General features: G+C 37.8%; 1 long non-coding RNA gene across 1 annotated transcript; it reads left to right on the forward strand.

Annotated features, from left to right (window-relative positions):
• The first annotated feature begins 9,232 nt into the window (after positions 1 to 9,232).
• Positions 9,233 to 14,114, forward strand: LOC138916348 (uncharacterized). Its single transcript, XR_011423550.1, has 3 exons — positions 9,233 to 9,462; positions 10,555 to 10,659; positions 13,973 to 14,114. It is a non-coding gene; the product is annotated as an uncharacterized lncRNA (long non-coding RNA).
• The last annotated feature ends 3,768 nt before the right edge of the window (positions 14,115 to 17,882 follow it).

A 17,882-nucleotide genomic window follows, 5' to 3' on the forward strand; every position in this document is an offset into this window, starting at 1 on the left:
ACTGACTATAAACAAAGTATGATAGTGTAATGATGGTTAAGAATTTGTACTATAAAGTCAGACCATCTCAATTTAAATCACAGCTACACTCCTTTGTGGCATTGGACAGGTTATTTAAAATCTCAGTGCCTCAGTATCCTCACCTACAAAATAGAATCATAATACTACCCATTTCATGATGTTGTTTTAGGGATTAAAATGAATTAACGCATGTAAAATATTTAAACGACGCCTAGTGTATCATAAGTGTTCAATAAGTTAAGCTATATTTATATAATTTTAACCACATACTTGATGCTTGGAGAAAAGACTAGAAAAAAAGACATTTAAACCTGTCTGTAATGTTCTGCAACATCTACAATTACTGTCTACAATGGTTTATACAATAAGCTACAATTGTTTATTCAATAGCTCTCTACAGTTGTTTATACAATGAACCCACGTTACTTTAATAATTGGGGTGAGGTGGATGGGTGGGCGCGTAGGAAAAGTATATCAATGATCCTTCTTTACTCCAGAGTTGTGTCTTCTTGGTTATATATATCCTGAGATGGTATTTACTGATCAGCTTTTCCAGTGTAATCAAGCACAAAGCAAAATAATCCAGCTTATGCAACTCAAACTCATATGAGACTGATTTGTGTCAAAGAACCAACAGCATAATTTATGAGGCTCTGACTGCCAAGCAGACAGATATTCATATTGGCTGTTGGACACATTCTCTTCTTAGTAGAGACATCTACTCAGGAAATCAAATGAAGATCAAGCTGCCTGTTGAGTAAATGGGAAGGAGTCTGCAGAAATAGGCCTACTCACACAACCAGTGGTTCCACCATTAAAAAGTAGTCTCTTCCATAAAGGGCTGTGGAGATATATGCCCCCAGTCCTTTCCAAGTTCTCTTTTCAGTTCTTGAACTATACTAACATTAAAGTTTTCTGTTTGTTTCAGAGAAAAAGCCTCCAATAAACACTCATCTTCAATTGCACTTGACCTCCAATCAAGGAGGCTGTGACCCTAATTCCTATCACTAATATAACCCTTATTCTCCACCATTCCCAAAAAGTAAAGTTCATGTCCCCAAAGACACCAATGTATTCCTTTAACTATTTGATACACTATGCCATAACATATATCAATAAATTTCTTTACATCCAATCACAAATAAATAGAGAATTGGAGAAATCTCTAACAAAAGTGTACAAATGCATATATGTGTAAATGCTTATAAAGTACTGAAAATTCAACAACAGTTTTCAGTATGTCTAAGTTCCTTCATTATTTTTAGAACCTCTACTAATCTTAAATTCTGCAGAAGCTTCAAATCTTATCTTGCAATCAAAAGGTGTTGATTTCACCTCCCAAGCTCATCCTACATTCATTACATTACAAACTGTGCATTCAGCAACTCATCCTTCTATTAGATAAGCATCTGGAAGTCTCTATGCTTGATAGGAGAAGGGAACAAATGATACACGTGAAAAAAATATGTTGACATGCAAACTAATCAAAATATAGTGGAAGGAGAGAAAGGTTAACACTGGCCCAGTGAGGTTTCAACAGTATACTGAAATATTACAAGTATGATCCATGCTGAATCATAAGAAAAAGAAAAAATATCTGAGTAATTATTTTGGATGTTTCTGATTTTAAAAAATTACAGACAGGAATAGGCACAGAAAATTCTGAAGAATCAACAAAATGTTTTGCATGTTTGTAACTATTTCACAAAATTTGATCAATCTCCCAGATGTATTGACTCTTTATTTTTGATTCAGTTAAATATGCCAGACACATTTCAACCAAAGATGTTTGCTTAATATGTAAATAAATCTTAATACACTACACACGCTTACATTTGAGAAAATCTCCAAATGCCAAATGAAGCCAACTGTTAAATAACAAATCATAATATTTGTTAATAAACTTTTAAGTTGAGCTGCTGTTTCTCCCCACAAGCTCGATGATTTCTCTGTCATTGTTTTGCATATGCGGAGAAACACATTGTGTAATGGCTGAAAAATGTGGCTGAAGGTTTTGAAGTCCCCTATTTTTAAAAATAGTGCCACCACTTGAGAAATAAACACGATGTCTAGGAATGGACTCTTTTTTACAAATATGCAGAAGCATTTTCAAGTTGCCTTAAATGATTCAAAAATCTCAGCTTACATAACACCAACCACTTTTAAAATAGTTTAGGAAACATAACACATCCAGCCTTGGACAACTCACAACAAGGTTAAGAAGCCAGATCCCCTCAAACCAAATATGATAAATGCAAGTGCTTTGTTTTCCGTAGATCATAATACAGTACAGTTGGTAGGGCCAAAAGAGAAACTAGAGGTTCTAAAACTTTAATGTACAATAGACCAGCTGCTTATTCTGTGCTCAATTTAGGGGTAATTTCCTCAGGGATCTTTATGTGAGTCCCTAAACTGGATGAATATTTGCTCACCCAGGCTCCCATACCAATTTATTTGTCCAATGGTAAAAATATTTTTTGCATGTCTATTTGTGTGCTCTTTCTTTCCCCTAGTAGGTTGAATATCTTTTGATGGCAGAAATCCTGCTCTCTTCATCTCCAACAAGGCCTAGTAGAGGTTATTCCACTTGGTAGGGATGTTCAGTAGATTATTGGACCCCCTCTCCACCTCTCTGGAATCATCTCCTTCCATCCTCCATGTACCGTTTTATTCCTTATTCATTTTTATATCTTTGTACATCTTGTTCCCTTTCTCTGGAAGACCCCTCCTCTTCCCCACCCTTGCCACACACACACGTACTCTATTCTTGTGCTTCTCATGTTTGTAGTAATTTATTTACATATCTGTCTCCTTGTCCCTAATATGAACTCATTGATGATAGAAGCCACATCAAATCTCATTCATCTTTACCTTGGGCCAAGCATATATTGGGCATTCAATAAGGAAAGAAGTTACAATAGTGGTTCAGAAATCAGGCTCTGGAATCAGACTAGACAAGTGTCAACACAAATAATCCATAATTGACCTATAAATCAAAATTGAGGTGAGTTTATTATATGAGCCAGTTTGAGGACTATAGCCTGGGAGAAACTCCCTTCACCAGGGAAGGAAGCACACCAATGAAGCAGGGTATACAGAGTGGTTATCCGCTGTCTTGGAGCAAAGAACATACATGACGTGACAGGAATATCTCTTTTACTACAATCACAAGATGCCTTGCCAGCACAGCAGGTCAGTAGTCACAAGGGGAGCACAGCAAGTCAGTGGTCAGCAGGTCAGTGGTCATGAGATGAGTTAAAGCAGGTCAGTAATTAACCCTTAGTTTCTGAGAAGAAATGCTTATCCTTAAAGAAATGCTGATATGGGGGAGGAAACATCCCTATCTTTAAGGGCATCATTCTTGGCTTTGGGACATTGTAAATGTTTAAAGCAGATGTACAATGCATGCTCAACAGGCCACGTCAGGACTTTCTGGGAAAACAAGTTCAGACTGAATTAATTTTAAACCAAATGTCTTATTCATATACTCCAGTGTAAAATTCCAGGCTTTGCCTCCTTCTAGTTGTGCAAGTGGGGGAAATTTAAAAATTTCTGCAAGGCTTAGTTTCTTCATCCATAAAATGGGGCAAGTAATACAGTCTATAGAGTTGTGGGAGAATTAAATGAGAAAGAAGTACTCGTAACACAGATAGTAAACACAATGACTGTTAGCTATTAATGCTTCTGTGGAATGAAATTTAATTGCATTAGCTTTGCCAAATCACCTCTGCTCTCTGGAATTCTATATTCTCAATTAAAACAAACAATGCTACTAACCCTATAAAAAGCAATTTTACTTTGATGCTGTTGTAAAAAACAATAAAATGATGACAGCATCAGCTACCCAATAATTAACATGTATGTTTAAAATACTGTTTATTTTAAATATTTAATTCAGAAAATTATTTTCCTACTCTTCAAATTTTCCCTAAAAGAAGAAAAGAAATCATTGAAACAAGCTGAAATACTTAAAAGGTCCATTTTAAAACTCTATCTTATACACCTATTTTCATCTATAATGGAATAACTGACATTGGACTACCCCTCCATCATAGAAAACTAGAAAATAGGACAAATATATTTTACAAATGGTTTTCAGACTTTGGGAAACTGGCACAGAATGATATTATCCCCATGAGAAGAGAAATTAACGAGGTGGTTTCTCTGATCGCCTACCTTGGCTTTCTATCTAGAAGGCCTTATGAAAGCCAGCCCGTGGAGAGGGTACCCTGGACGAGCACGGCATTCTCACTCAGTTGCAAAGAGAGAGAGAAGGAGGTGGAGAGAGAGAGAGAGATCAGAGCACCGGAAAGTAAAGGCTAGAGTTTGTGGAGCTGACCCTGAGATTTCAGAGAAATAGCTCCAGAAATCTGCATAGTCTTTGACTAAACTCTAAGCTGCACATATACAGGGTGAGACTCTATAAGATCAGATAAAGAACAGGCACTTGAAAAAGAATATTACTACTTAAACTCACCCAGTGGGAAATGTTTTGGCTCTGACCAATAAATGTAAAGGGTACTTGTTGATCACTTAACATATCCAACAGAGATTTATGAAAAACCATGCCTTACAAGTAGGGCTAAATTAGACATGCACCAAATTCCGTATAAAGTCATGACATATTACAAAGTAGTATTATATAACTTCTGGAATAAGACACAGCAGAAAAATCTTTGCAGCCTTGGGGTAAGCAAAGATTTCTTAGATAGGACACAAAATATATAAACTATAAAAGAAAAAATATATGTCAATAGGACTTAATAACAATTTAAAACTTTCAGTCTTCAAAAGACACTGTGAAGAAAAATGAAATGGCAAGACAGAGACTGGTAAAATATTTAATATAACAATAGGATAGATAGATGATGATAGAAAGATAGATAGATAGATAGATACATAGATAGACAGATAGACAGATAGATAATCTTCAAAGGATTTGTATCCAGAATATATATATTAATACTCTACAGTAAAATGATAAATGACCCAATAAAAAATAGGCTCAAAAGTTTGAACAGATAATTTACAAAAGAAGATTTAAGAATAGCCAATAGGCACATTTTCAATATCATTAGCCATCATTAATTTAAATACAAATGAAAACAAGAGTGATAATTTGCACACTTAGAATTGCTAAACTTACAATACTGAATATTGGCAAGAGTATGAAGCAACCCAAACTCTCATAAATTGCTGGAGGAGTGTAAAATGGTAAAACCGCTGTGGAAAACAGTTTGGCAAGTTCTTATAAAGATGTATGTCAATACATTTACCAGATGACCAGGTACTTTCATTCCTAGAGAAATGAAAACATACGTCTACATAAAGACTTTTAGATCAGTGTTTAAGCAGCTTTAAACATAATAGTCAAAAATCTGGAAACAATTCAAACGTCCCTCCACAGGTCAACGGATGGCAAATTGTGGATATTCATACAATGGAGTACTAGTCAGCCTTAAAAAGGAACAAGCTACTGGTATGCGAATGTATTAGATGAAGCTCAAAAATATGCTGAGCAAAAGAAGCTCATACAAAAGAGAAAATACTATATAATTCTATGATCTTATATGATGTTCTAGAACAGGCAAAACTAATCTATAGTTACATAAATCAAATCGGTGGTCGCCTTGGTTATAGTATGGAGGACTGATTGCAAAGAGGAACAAGGAAACTATTTGGGTGACAGAAATGTTCTGTATCTTGATTTGGATGGTGGTTACACAGGTGAATACACTTGCCAAGTTGAACTAAACATTTAAAATGGGTACATCTAATTGTGCATATTGCTGTATTTTGTATCTGATAACATATGTTATAGTTCAATAACATTAAATAACAGTTCAATAATCAATAGCATTTAACACTTTATGAAGATAATCCTCTTGTGTGTATAAAGAAATAACATAAAACAATGAATAAGACTTTTTTTTAAGTTTACCTTTTTTTTCTACTAAGGAGTCTTATACCATAGCAATTAAATACAAGGCTTTAGGAGTTGGAAAGACTTGAGGTGAAATCCCACCCTTGTCCCTTACTAGATAGAGGGTTTTGGTCAAGTTCCTTCACCTCCCTAAGCCTCTGTTTTCTCATCTGTAAAATGTGGGTAATTATTGTAAAACTGCATTAAGACAAGGCCGCAAAGCATTGAGCACATGCTTACATAAAACAAGTACTCATTACTTGTTGGCCATTATCTTAAATATCATGATTGGTAATTTCACTATAGCATAATTTCAGGAGAGGCTTATTTTTAAATGAGCATATGCGTCAGGTATATTTATGAAGCCAAAACACAATAAATATTGATTTGAACCTATAGCCATGGAAATAACTAGAAGCCTAAGCAATAGCTCACATTATTATTTTTTTTTTTTGAGGAAGATCAGCCCTGAGCTAACTACTGCCAATCCTCCTCGTTTTGCTGAGGAAGACTGGCCCTGAGCTAACATCCATGCCCATCTTCCTCTACTTTATATGTGGGATGCCTACCACAGCATGGCTTCACAAGCGGTGCCACGTCCGCACCCAGGATCGGAACTGGTGAACCCCAGGCTGCCAAGAGGCGGAACGTGTGAACTTAACCGCTGTGCCACCAGGCTGGCCCCAATAGCTCACATTATTAGTGTCGCTTATTTGCCCCACTGAAATTATAATTAATGCAGGATGAACACCGATTTTGAATGTATAAAAATTGCTTAGCAGCTCAGTATAATAAATGCAGAGCTCCCAATGGTAGCATCTCCAAGGCAGTTTCCTAACAATGGGAATCCAAGGACCCCAAGGTCTTTAGGAGTTCTACTAATTCCCTAAAATTGCATGCAAAATTGGGACAAATGTGTTTATGAACATATTATGAGGAAGTAGCTATAATCAGACCTTTAGAAGAACCCATGAACTCAGCAAGAACATAATTCATAAAGCTTGAGAGGTAAACACAGTAGTAGCCCTACAGTTGCCCCAAATAGCAGTAGAAAATACCTAGTATAACTTCTCAAACATGATTAATTTTTTTATGTTAAAGAATTACAATTCCATTTACTATAGTAAAGTGTTTTGGAAATTCCCTTGGCGTTTGTGAGACCAGACTAGTTCATGTGACCAAGTGATCATGTGAAGGGTAGCCCCAGATGAAAAACATTGCATAGAACAAGCTGATAGGAAATGAATTATATTTTTAGCTCTTAGCTTTATCATACGTCTTATTTTCCCTATGGTTACAATGGCCTATTGCCAATATCCTCTGAGGATGACTAGGCTGAGGAAAATAGAGAATCACTTCCTAATGCTGACCACCAACAAAAGCAGGATATATTGGAAACCCTGGAATAAAATGCTATTTTTTATTAGTAGTATTATTTTATTTTATTATTTTTTAGGCAGTGAAGGGCAAAGTCTATTTTTGAAACACACAGGAAGAAAAACAGAAGTCTAATACTCTACAAATTTGTGGCCTCCAGAACCCAAGCAGGCCTGCCTGGGGGTGTCCTTTCCCCTTACCGTTGGTTGTGCAATTACTTAGGTGTGGTTGTCCTGGCATGCCCACATTCCTGGACTCCTAAAAACTTTAATGATATGATGGGCTCCTGAACTTCACAGGTCTATCTACCACTCTCTCGAGTGCACGGATCTCACCAAGACCTCCAATAGATTTTCCACTTCCTAGTCATTCAGTCCAATGACACAATGTCACCCAGAGAGTGGACCAGTGTGATGCTCTGCAAAATACCCAGGTGATCCTCATCCCTCCTGTGGTGCTTAGTTTTGTATGTTAACTTGACAGGGCCATGTAACGTCCAGATATTTGGTTGAACATTATTTCTGGATTCATCTGTGAGGGTGTTTCTCGATAAGATTAGCATTTGAATTGGTAGACTGAATAAAACAGATGACCTTCCCCAGTGTGAGTGGACCTCAACCAATGCACTGAGAGCCTGAACAGAACAAAAAAGCAGAAGGGAGAATGCCATCTTTCTGCCTGAACACTGAGCTGGGACATCAGTATTCTCTTGCTCTCAGACTAGGACTTACACCATCAATTTCTCTGGTCCTCAGTCCTTCAGATGCAGACAAAAACTTCATCACCAGCTTTCCTGGGTCTTCAGCTTGCGGTTGCCAGACTGTGGGACTTAGCTTCCACAATCGTGTGAACCAATTCCCTTTCTTTCTCCCTCTCTCTCTCTGTGTGTATATATATATATATAATCTTGCCCCAAGGCCACGTTAATTTTCCTTCCCTCACCATAATATAGTCTGAAGGTGTATTACTCAAGGTTCTCCAGAGAAACAGAACTAGTAGGAAATATAGATCACTTAGATAGAGAAAGAGAGAGACAAGGCAAGACTATAAATATATACTGTTTTCTTTCCCATGCAAATTTCAGCTACTTCTTGTTGTCCTTCCTGAGAGGGATGGAAAAACTACATTCACTAAGTCAACAGTCACATACTACGTACCTGAGGCCTTGTTAATCTGCTCTGACAAAGACACCATATCTGGCACCACAGCTAGAGCTGGGGCACTACTTGATTGAGTTTGTGCTATTCCACTGTCATCCTCCAGGATCTGGCTAGTTTTTGGAGGACTGAGGGTGAAATAAATGAAAATATGATGGGGATCATCATGCCTGCATCTGTTAGGTCTTTAGAAGTGGCATTAATCTCTATCATTACCCCTGGGATGCAAGAGCATTATTTTCAATTTACATTCAGTAGAATTCACTACTTTGTGGATAGTTCTGAGTTTTTACACACACATAGATTCTTGTAACCATTACCACAAACAAAACACAGAACAATTCCAAAACTCCAAAAAACTCCCTGTGCTGTCCTTTTGTATCCAAACTCCACCCAATGCCTAACGCCTGGCAAATTAATCTGTTCTCTTTTTTAGCTTTTTCCAGAATGCCATAGAAATATGATCTACACAGGTAATTTTTTGAGACTGGATTCTTTCACTTGATATAATGCATTGGAGATTAATACAAGTTGTATCAATGATTCATTCAAGTACATTCTCTTTTACTGATTTCCCATCACAGTTTGCCACCAATAAAAGTTTTAACAGTTATCTGCCAAAAGATTATCTAGCTCCAAAATCCCATTTTAGAGTCTTCTTTCTAGGATCACTTCTAGTGCAACTTTTGGTACTAACTATCACAGGTCAGCTTCCCTTGGAAATAAACATTGAGATTTTCAGTTTTGTGTGCAGCAGATTCATTAGGAAGTGCTCTTGAAAGTGAGGAGAGTAGGACTGGGGAGAAGGCAGACTTCAACTGTGGATGCAATGCAAGAGAGATCTCCACCAACCCAATGGGAAGTTGTGGAATTTGGAGGGCTCTTCAGAGTGATTCCCACGGAGCAAGGGAACCAACCCTGTGCACCCCTACATCAACCAGTCATTGGATATGGAGCAACCACAGGGAGGGAGCATAATCTGAGGTAAGATAGCTTCCTTATACTGAGGAAAGTTCCTGCTGAGGGACTATGACGGTAACCATCCTTGGACAACACTCCCAGCAGGTGGAGTGAGTGCCTTGGTCCTAAAGGGGGGATCTGGACAGCATCCACTACAAGGTATAACTCCAAATTATAAGTACTTAGGTTAAGTTCAGATAGGATTAGAGAATGTAACAGAGAGCCTTATTTCCATTGGACATCAGGGAAGACCTCTTGGCAATAGAGGCATTTAGACCAGGATCCAGAGTAAAATTCAGTAGTGAGTAGTGGAAGTGCTGGGGGTTTTGTGTGTGGGGCATGTTTGAAGGTCATAGAGTAGGAACAGCTTGACAATCTGAAATCCAGGAGTATTGGGCACAGAGATCAATGGGGATAGAATGAGAATAAAGAAGTGGGAAGGTGAAGGTAGGTCAAGGTCAAGGTAGAAACTCATAGGCCACATAAGGGATTTTGGATTTTATCAATGGTAATGAGAAACTATTGAAGAACTTAGAGCAAGAAAGTGTTATTATTAGTACTGCATTTAGAACAGTTCACTTTAGCTAGCTATTGAGTGCAGAATAAATTAGAGGAGAGCAGAAGTAGAAGTCAGAGAATTAAGAGAGTTTCCAGCAGTCCAGTAAAAGATATTGAATCAGTGTGACAGAAACAGGGTTGGGAAGAAGTGAATGTATTCGAGACAAACTTTGGAAGGAGATTGCCAGGACTTGTGAGGAATTAAAAATGGAGAATGAGAGAGTGAGTCATGCTAGGAATGACTGTCCAGTCTCTTCCTGTGCTGTAGCAAGAGAATGAGGGGAAGATGACCTGAAATATAAACTAGAAATTAAGAATTTTATACCATATATTTCCTCACAAAGAGACTAGCTCAGTAATGACAAAGAAGTAATATCTTCAAAGAGACTGAGTTGTTTCTAGAGTCAGATCCTCAGTGCAAAGAAGGAGAATATTTTGGCTAGCTGAGCTACGGACTCAGTTCGATTCTGCACCCAGACCTCCACCCTCACCGCGACTTTTTCTTTTTTTAACTTTCAGCAAATCTGTGAATCTTTCTTTATTTGCTGGTTTATTTAGGACCAGATTTGGAGTCTTGTTGTAGGTGGCCTTAGGAGGGACTTCATGACCAAACACGATCCCTGCCCTCCAGAAGCTCATAGAGAAAATAAAGTCCTCCACAAGGTATGTGTGGTGAGTAACCTGTGGAAGGAGGAGTGAAGACATGGGTTCTCCTCACAGCTATCATCTTCATGTCTATTTCCTCCTTTCTACTAAAAAAAAAGGAGTTAAAAATATTTTTTAAGTGGCTGGCCTGGTGGCACAGTGGTTAAGTGCACACGTTCCACTTTGGCAGCCCGGGGTTTGCCAGTTTGGATCCAGGTGCAGACATGGCACCACTTGGCAAGCTGTGCTGTGGTAGGTGTCCCACATATAAAGTAAAGGAAGATGGGCACGGATGTGAGCTCAGGGCCAGTCTTCCTCAGCAAAAAGAGGAGGATGAGCAGATGTTAGCTCAGGGCTAATCTTCCTCAAAAAAAATGTTTTTTTCATGAAACAAAAGTTGATAAAAGGACATACTAACATATATGTAGAAAAAAAGTGGCTTCAAAGGCAACTGAAAGTGTGAAATCCAAGGACTAACTCCACACTAGAGTTTTATGTGATAGCACTTGCAAGGCTGTGGCTGACTGCAGGAGCTTCCTGGGAAGTTGAGGCTCTTGGCAGAAAGCCAGAGACCAGTAGTCCTTCAGCTTTCATAGTCCTGACCAGGTGCATCAAAGCAAGCCCAAGCATGCTCTGCACCAGCCTTCTCTTCACAAAACCTACAGATAAACGAACGATAAGATGAGGAAAAAATCTGAGGGATATGAAGTTAGATTCGTGCAATCTATGCCAGGGAATCTACTGTGGATGATATGATGTAAGGGTTAATGACAAAGACATGCCATCAAATGTCCTTGAATCCATTCCTTGCTCTACACCTGTCTAGTAGTGTGACCTCAGAAAATTTCCCTAAGCTCTCTAAGCTTCCATTTTTTCATTAAGGAAATAAGGACAATAACATCCTATTAGGGTTCATGTGAGGATTAAATGGGATCATTGATATAAGAATAGAGGCTTGCCTCATAGATGCTGTTTAATACATACTAACTGCTGTTACCATACCACTGGGGAGAGAAGAAGAATATAAAAATAATAAGACCAAGGGCCAGCCCAGTGGCACAGTGGTTAAGTGTGTACATTCCGCTTTGGTGGCCCAGGGTTCATCGGTTCAGATCCCGGGTGTGGACATGGCACCACTTGGCATGCCATGCTGTGGTAGGCATCCCACATATAAAGTAGAGGAAGATGGGCACAGATGTTAGCTCAGGGCCAGTCTTCCTCAGAAAAAAGAGGAGGATTGGCAACAATCAGCTCAGGGCTAATCTTCCTCAAAAAAAAAAAAAAATCAAATCCTTATAATTCATTAAGGAAAATAAAAAATACATATAAGTAATTACAACACCTCACGGTAAATGGCCAATAGAGATGTGACCACAGGTCTCAGTGACCTAAAACCAAAAAAAATGGAAATTAATAAGTCAAGTGATCAGGATTTCAAAGAAGAAGTGACATTTGGTCATATAAAAATAAATAAGAAATAGGGGTTCAGCTAACAAGCACTATAACTTATTCAGTAAAAAAGTCACCCAAGAAGACCATAGATATTCAATAATGTTGGTTACATCTAAATATATGTTCCAGTTACTATTCTAAGTGGTTTCATATTATAGGGGAAGAGAATAGGGTTGGAGATAGAATGAGTTGATAAAAATCAGTATTTCTATAAAAGTATTTTCTATAAATTTTCTAAAAAATATTAACTTGGTAGCAGCAAGATTTCTCTGTGACCACTTGTCTACAATGCACGAGGAGCAGGAAGTTAATTAGTGAATGAGGCAGAGAAAAAGCTATGTACTGATTTTCCTTTTCACATATGTTCAAAGGTTAGTAGGAGAAAAATATAGAATGACAATTCTCTGATGGTGAGCCAGAGTGCCCAGACTTTGCCATATCAAGCAGCAGCCATGGCACAGAACAGGCAGGCTGCCATCATCAAACAAAAAAATCTCAGCAATTCCTAGGCATCGAAAAAATCTTGTGAAAGTCTCTTAAAGGGAAAATACACACTCGGCCATTGAAGAAGATGAAAAGAAAACATAAACAGATTCAGAAGTATGGTATTTTGATTGCTGAAGCTTCGGAAGTGTGGAAAATAAGGAAATGAGATGAAATAAGAACTGAATACAGAAATTAGATATTGGTGGACTCCCAGAGAAATTTCAGATTCCCACAAATGATTCAGAGCTTGGTTTTAAGTAGGAACAGATAAAAAGGAGCTGTGTGGCTATTTCGGTGTTCACGGCCGAGGGATTCTTCAGGCATAAAGCAGTCCAGTTCTTGAACCACTTTAAAATAAATTAAATAATAGAAAATGTCTTTACTAATATACTCAAACCCGTTAACATTGCTTCAGAATTTCTTAAGTGTTCCCGTGTAAGAAAACTCTTGTGAAAGCTTAATGCAGTGCTTTTAATAGGATTGGTTATTTTTTGTTAAATTGTCCAAGGACCATGATTGCCTGCAAGATCCAAAGACTCATAATGGGCTATACTTTGAGTAAACTCAAGGAAATTACCACTCTGAGAAGAAATTGACTTGTTTTTTCCCCTCCAAAATCTGTATTAAGTTGCATTTATGGAAACTTTGGGAGCATTGATACACTACACATAGGAAGACATGCAAGTGATCTTACCGCCTTAACTATCCGCCAACTCTAAGCCATTAGCAAGGGGATTGACCTTGGATGCACACTCACCCACATGGCAGAACCTGGGTGGGGGTCCTTGTATAAGGCAGCTACTATAAAAATGTTGGATTGAAACTATTACATGTAAATGAAGAAAATTAAAAATGGAAAAATTTTTCAAATGTACTAGAAAATGAGAGTGCTGAGTGCACTAAGCTAGCTTCTTAAGTTCTTTTGATATAATTGCAAAAGAGGCTTGAAGAGGTCCGTTCCATGTCCCTACCTCTAGAATTGCAGAATCCTCCAAAGTCATTTGGGTTCACTCCCTTGATAAGATATCTGCAGGCAGAACATACTAGAGTCAGGCTACTGTTCTCTCTTCCACTTCAAGGAAAGTGTACAAAGTGCAAGTAATTCCACAAATCCCTAGAGGAATGCCCAGTATCTTAGTGGAAACATTTCTAGGCACTACTCTCCCAAAGAAATAAGACATTCTCATGCATGTCTCTTCACCACTCCTTTGTCCCACTCTGACTGGACACATTTGGAAATGATTTGGAAAATATACCATGAACTTGTTTCTGACCTGGATATCTCCGAGTTGAGGCATCACTCCTTTGAACAAATGCCTAAGAGATGGGTTGGGCATTGGGGGTGAATGGGATTGTCTCTGACCATGGTTATTATGTAACATTTATCTGACAGAAGCAGATGAGAGGGCAGACTGAGGATCACAAGAGGTATTTCTTGGAAATACTGACTTCATAAAGAGTGCGTGAAGGAAATGTCACAGGCAGGACAATCAATTTTTCACTTCAGAAGCTTGATGTCAATCTGCTTTAATCGAATAAAGACTCTCTGGGACTTCTGATGTTTCTACAGATGAGCACATCTTAACATCAGCGATAAACATGTTTTAAACATTGTAAAAAAAAAAGTCCCTTAAATAAAGACTTTTATGTCAGTTCAAGACACGAAAAGGACTCAGAATATATCCAATGTCAGTTTTCCCAGTGGGATATAGGGCATCCACCCTTTATTGTTTTCCTGTTAACCCAGCTTCTTATAAACATTAGTAAATTAACTGACATTCAGAAGGAAAAGTGAGAAAAAGTATCAAAATATAGTATTACTGGCTGTGTCCTAGAAACGTCACATCAAAACCGTAAACAAAGACAGCTCTCCAGCTATGAAATCAATCTTCCTTAAAAAACAAAATGAGAACCGGCTCGGTGGCATAGTGGTTAAGTTCGCACACTCCATTTCGGTGGCCCTGGGTTTGCCAGCACTGACCTACACACCACTCATCAAGCCACGCTGTGGCAGCATCTCACATACAAAATCGAGGAATATTGGCACAGATGTTAGCTCAGGGACAATCTTCTTCAAGCAAAAAGAAGAAGATTGGCAACAGATGTTAGCTCAGGGCCAACGTCCTCACCAAAATAATAATAATAATAGATAAATAAGTAAATAAAATGAACTTCTTCATCTTATTTCTTTTAGTCACTAAATTGAGAGATCATTATGAAGATTTTGCTTATTATTCAATAGACACCTTAATCACTTCCATTGACTGATCAAATATATTCTCAAATTTCTAACATAGCAATGGATGATTCTTATATATGCTTAATTTTTTAATTATTATAGTGTTTAGGTCTGATTAACAACGTGAAATAGCAATTGAATGTGAAGTTAAATTTTTTCCTGCATCTGTCAATTGCCCATTCTCCAACTTAGTTTATTTAGCAAACACATGTGAAATGTGGATCTCAGTTAAATTTGAACATATTTTCCCATCCAAACATTTACCGACTGCCAAACTTAGAAGAAAGCGCATCTTATTCTTCTGCTATAGTCTCCAAAGGCGGCCGCAAGATTATAGTCCTGATTGTAGACAGAACTGAGTACATTGTGTTCACTTTCCTGTTCTCTTCATAATCATTGCAACATGAATAGTTATCAGTGGGAAGTAGTTGGACAATCAAATGACAGTAATCACAAGAGTATAAACAAATCAAGGAAAATGGGTGGGGGATGAAAAACTAGACTGTGGATATTTTCCTTCAGTGGGTTCATGCACTCTTTGAATATCGGTTGACTTGAAAATCAGTGGATCATCAGATCATCAGAGGTAAAAACCTGAGGATCCCTAAGGTCTCAAAAAACATCTCAGGTCACATACTGATACATTCCATGGGGGAAAATCTATCCCCCTAAAAAAGATATCAGTACTAAATTTCCACAATTTTCCTTTCAGCAAACTTCTTACCATTTTTCTCCTGTGAAGTGTTAAAATGAACATCATCTTTCTATCATTGACTATTTTATTCCGAAAATAGTTGGTTGTTAGTCAGAATTAAAATAAGTTGAAGGATATCAGTTTCTTGAGTATCAAGAAGATGATCTTTGCTAAAGTGGGAGAAAGAACCTATTGTTGTTTTCATGTAGCTAACCCAAAAAAACATGTGGATGATTATGAAAGAATCAGAAATAGCCAAGAAAGTAATAACCAAACACTTTGCAATAAATCTCAAGGGAATTCTGAGACCTCAGTGCACATGGTTTGCAAACTCTGTTTCTCACTCTGCCTATATGCATTGAAATTTTGTGTCACTTTCAAAGACCCCATGGCTTTTCTCTGTCTCATTGCCATAAAAACAAAGTTCATATGCTTTCTAAGGACTTCAAACTTCATTTTATTTTGATAGAAAGGGGATATTGTAGAATAGGGAGCTTGTATCCAAAAACTCATGCAAGTAAATAAAATTTTAAAGTATGTTATATCTTAAAGTGTTTTTTAAAATTTTTGTTTATTGTGGTAACATTGGTTTATAACATTATATAAATTTCAGGTGTACATCATTATATGCTTCGATTTCTGTGTAGATTACATCATGTTCACCACCCAAGGAGTAATTACCATCCATCACAACATGCACTTGCCTAATCACCCCGCGAGCCCTCCTCCCTGCCTCCTTTCCCTCTGGTAACCACCAATCCAACTGCTGTTTCCATGTGCGAAGTGTTTTAAACGTATTGTACAAACTAAGGAAAATTGTATTGCATAAAAGTCAGCTGAGAAACTAGATGAAGATCACTCCCTTTAAAGACAGCAGAAAGGGAGAGATAGATGACCCAAACATAATCAAAGGCTAATCATTTTAATTATCTCTGTCTTGTGGCTAAGGAAAATGAAGTGAATCCATGGAATTGTCAGGAATTCATAATCAAATTAGCATCTTTGCACTTGGAGAGCACACTGTATGACCTTACACTCCTTCATTCCCAAAGTCTGAAGCCATGTCTCTGCTTGGATGAAGCACAGACTTGGCCCTTACAGAGTTCTGAAATATGCTCTGTCTGAACATGCACAGGCTATCAGAGACTCAAGGTTAAAGCCACAGAGCATTCTAGAATAACCAAACTCTTTCACCTGTCTCTAATCAAACCATTCCCAAATATCTAGGGTTTGGTTTTAATTTTCCAGTGCAATCAGGCAAGACCATTGGGATTTTTAGTTTTTGGTCTCTCCACATCAGCATGAATGCCACTGCATCGTCATTTCAGTGGTTTGTATTTTAATCACCTTCTTGCTTGCAAATGTCTCATGTACTTTATATTCTCCAAAATAGTCCAATAGAAAAAAAGAATGGGGAGAAGTAAGTAGGTTTCAGAGGAAAAACAGCAATAAAATGCTATATTTGAGCCACTAATGAATTTGATCTGACAGCATAGATGTTTATCAGTTGTTGTAAAAGAACTCACAGCAATAACTGGGACCCTTAGGGGCCTTTTGATTTTTCGTAATTATATTCCTTTAAACTAGTGTTATAGGGACCCGCCCGGTGGCAGAGTGGTTAAGTGCGCACGTTCCACTTTGGCGGCCTGGGGCTCACCAATTTGGATCCCGGGCATGGACACGGCACCACTTGGCAAGCCATGCTGTGGTAGGCATCCCACATATAAAGTAGAGGAAGATGAGCATGGATGTTAGCTCAGAGCCAGTCTTCCTCAGAGAAAAGAGGAGGATTGGTAGCAGTTAGCTCAGGGCTAACCTTCCTCAAAGAAAAAAAAAACTAGTGTTATACTGTAACTTATGGGCCACTGTTTTGACAGTTCTCATAAGATTCTCATAAGATCTGATTAAAAGGTCCTATAAGGTCTGATTCTTAAACTACAACACTTCATTTTGTAGCTTTTGGTTTCTAACATGAAATAATAAAAAATTATGTAATATTGATAGCATTTTATTTGTATTTTATTTGTATCTGCCTTTGTTCCTGTCCCTACGTCTTCTTACCAGGTATCAACATACCTTTCAGGAAGCAGAAGGGAATATCTTGTTAAAGTGACGTTTTCCTCTATCTCAATCTTATTACATAGGAGATCCTACACTCTTGTGATGAATTTACATTTAAGAAGATCTTATGTAACATCAGCGCCTTACCTTTATTTAGCCCTTTCATCATCCCCATCATATCCATTTAAATAACATTAATTCAGTCATTATTACATACTAGCACTGGGCAAGTCACCAGAGAGAGAGAAATATAAATAAGATATCACTGGCCTCCAGGAGCTTACAATAGATATCCTTTATAATAAGCAT

The sequence above is a fragment of the Equus caballus genome, chromosome 11 (assembly GCF_041296265.1).
Source record: "Equus caballus isolate H_3958 breed thoroughbred chromosome 11, TB-T2T, whole genome shotgun sequence".
Classification (NCBI taxonomy): domain Eukaryota; kingdom Metazoa; phylum Chordata; class Mammalia; order Perissodactyla; family Equidae; genus Equus; species Equus caballus.